Source organism: Rhinopithecus roxellana, chromosome 12, assembly GCF_007565055.1.
Source record: "Rhinopithecus roxellana isolate Shanxi Qingling chromosome 12, ASM756505v1, whole genome shotgun sequence".
NCBI classification, from domain to species: domain Eukaryota; kingdom Metazoa; phylum Chordata; class Mammalia; order Primates; family Cercopithecidae; genus Rhinopithecus; species Rhinopithecus roxellana.
Window position 1 is genome coordinate 128898980 of NC_044560.1, and position 3594 is coordinate 128902573.

Sequence of the window (3594 nt, forward strand, 5' to 3'; positions counted from 1 at the left end):
AAGCCATTTACTGAAACAGGCAGCAAATAAGTTGTTTCTGTTATCTATTGCTGCATATAAAAAAACACTCCCAAAAGTTCAGTGACTTAAAACAGCAATAATTCATTATTTCTCCTAATTCTGTGAGTGGCTAACTGCCTCCTTTGCTGGTTTCACCTGCGATCATTCACAAGCTGCATTCAGTTGGAAGGTCTGCTGGCCTGGAAGATCTAAGATGTCCTTATTCATAGGTCTGGCAATCAGTGCCAGCTGAGGGCTGGGCATTGCAGTTTTTCTGCATGTGACCTCTCATCCACTAGTAGGCTAGACCAGCTTACATGGTGGTCTCAAGGCAGCATTCCAAGAGTATAAAAGCAGAAGACACAATCTCTAAAGGCCAAGCCTTAGAAATCGCACAGCCTCACGTATGCTGCATTGTATTGACCAAATCAAGTCACAAGCCCAGTCCAGATTTAAGGGGTAGAAGAAATAAATTCCACTTTTGGTTGGGAAGAAGAGCAAAGTCACATGACAAAAAGGCACACTATAAGGAACAAGGAGTCTATTGCCTTTAACCAAACTACTACAAGAGTAGAAACAAATGTGAGTAATGACAGAAAATCATGAGTATCTCAAATACCACCTCCTGCACAAATCACTCCTTCCTTCTCTGTGCTTCAGTTTCTTCATTTGTAAAATGAATGAATGTGCAAGTCCATTTCTCTCACCAGCTGCTGTTTATGAGGTGAAAGTGGTTAAAACGTACAACACGCCAGGGCACACACTGTCAGCAGGGGTGGAATCTGAGACACACACAGAGGAAACATTCAACATGTCAATGGTCAGAACCCAGGTACCACCTACCACCCCTCCCTCCCGACCCCAACCTTGCCAGTTCTTCACCAAGCCCAGTCCATTCTACTTCCCGGGAACTCTTCATTCCACAGCCACAGTCTCCTCACTGTCCTGCTCCTGCAATAACCTCCAATCTGCTCTTAGTTCGCACTCCATACTGCAGCATAGGACTCTTCCTAAAGCCAGCTTGAAACCTCCCATTGCCCTACTCAGAAGCTCATCTGTTTAATAAGCCTAATGGCCCCTGGTGATCTGTCCTCGTCTACCCTCCAGCCTCACTGCTGGTCACCCCTCCTTCACACCCTGGGCTCCCCCGACATTAAACTACTTGCAGTTCTCTGAATGTGGCCTGCTCCAATAACATCTTTGTGAATTTGCATCTGCTTTCTTCTCTCTACCTAGAATGCCAGTCATTTATTCAATAAATTGCTGGTTCACTCACCCAACTAGCAAATATCTCCTGAACACCTGCTATGCAGAGATGAATAACATATGGTCCCTGACCCAAGGAACTCAGTGTCTGGTGCGGGACAGTAGACTGTAAGATCCACTCATCTGTACTCCACAAGAGGAAAGGCCATACTACTACCCAACAAGGCACCTCCTAAACCATTCTTAGAAGAGCTCAGGGATAAGTATATAAATATTAAATACTTATTGCTGAATAAATAAGCATATAAGTATTAACTAAGGACTTCTCATTTCTACCATCTCATTTAACTTTCACAATGAACCTGTGAAGTTGGGACTGATTCATGCCATCTTAGATGTGAGCAAGTAGTAACTGGCCCATGGTTTCTTAGCTACTGAAAGCAAGGAAAGCCAGGACTCAAATTAGCCACAATAAGAGATTTGGTGAGACATGGCTATTTTCTCACAGTGGGACAGATCAGCAGGGAGGAACCTGAGATGTTAGACCTGGCCCCATGCTAGGTCCTGGGATGTAGACTTAAGAATTAATTAAACTGAGCCATCTAGGAAAGTAGGAGTTAAATGCATGGAGAAGCCACCTAGGCAGATGGGCTAGCATGAACAAAGGCCCAAAGGGTGGGAAATGATACGAAGTCTTCAGAGAACTTGGAGTCTCTAGAAGCATAATGGGCAGAGTAGCAAGTGATGAGTGAGGCAGGAGAGCTAAGTTGGAGCCAGAGGTCAGGCAAGGCCTGGGTGGCCATGCTAAGGACAATGGACTCCATGATCAGGGCAGTGCAGAGCTGTTACAGGCCTTTATCTGAGGGGAAGATTTGGCAAAAGTTGTGTTTTAAAAAGATCGTATAGCCTGCACAATAGGGATTGGATTGGAGGTTCCAAGATACTGGGAGCAGGGAGCTCAGAGAAAATGCTGGTGGAGTGACTTCAAAATAGCTAGGCTGGCCAGGTGCATTGGCTCATATCTGTGATCCCAGCACTTTGGGAGGCTGAGGTGGGCAGATTGCCTGAGCTCAGGAGTTCAAGACCAGCCTGGGCAACATGGTGAGACCCCGTCTCTACTAAAAATACAAAAAATTAGCCGGGGGTGGTAGCGCAAGCCTGTAGTCCCAGCTACTTGGGAGGCTTAGACAAGAGAATTACTTGAATCTGGGAGGCAGAGGTTGCAGTGAGCCAGGATCGTGCACTCTAGCCTGGGCAACAGAGTGAGCCTCTACCTCCAAAAAACAAAACAAAACAAAACAAAATAGCTAGGAGCAGTGGCATGCGCCTATAGTCGCAGCTATTTAGGAGGCTAAGGCCCGAGGACCACTTGAGCCCATGAGTTTGAGACCAGCCTGGGCAACATAGCGAGGCCCCATCTCAACAACAACAACAACAACAACAACAAAAGAGAGAGAGATGATAAGACCTGAGCTGGGAAATGCACTGGGACATGAAAGAAACAAGATTTGGTGACTGATTGGATGTAGATGAGGCAAAAGAACATTGAGGCAACCAGGAGAGCTTTCTAACTTGGGTAGTGTCATTTGCTGTGAGAAAGAGAACAAAAGAGACAGTCTTGGGGATAGAGGGTCCAGAAGAAGGGGAATGGTGGTAAAAGCAGCAACTGCTCTGGAAATAATTTTTCATACTTTATTTATTGTATTTAAATTTAATCCAGCTGACTAGTGTCTCAGTCAAGCCTCTCCCACAGAGCCCAGAAGCAGAATCTAGCACTATCAGCCCCCTGTCTCTGCTTCCCTGGCCCTCTGGGCCTCTTTTTTTCCAGTTATTAAACAGAGAGAATACCCATTCCATAATTTAACACAATGACTGGATAGCACCCTGTTATCGGAGTATTCATTTAAAACTTAATCAAGGTTTTAATGAGGAGCCAGAGGAACCTCAAATTAGCACCTCACCAAACCAACATGGAGCCCCCTCTATAGCCCTAACCTGCTCACTTCCAAGAATGGGAGACTAGCTTCTCTAGGGCAGACCACTTTGCTTTGGGATAACCCTTATTGTTAGTAAAGTCCTCTACTAAAATCTGCCTGTCTATAGCTTCCACCCTCTGGTCCTAGTTCTTCATCATTATATTATTCATTCATTCATTGCACAAAGATGTGTTGATTACTTAGTATGTGCCAAGCATTGTTCTAAGCACAGAGTACACAAACATGAACTAAACAGGCAGAACCCCTGCTCACACAGAAGTTAGGAATCCACAGAGAAGAGACAAAAATTAAGCACACAAATGATCTATGATAATTTCAGATGGTGATAAGCATATTAAGGAAATATTCCAAAGAGATTATTATTTTAGGATTATTAAACAGGGACAGCCTC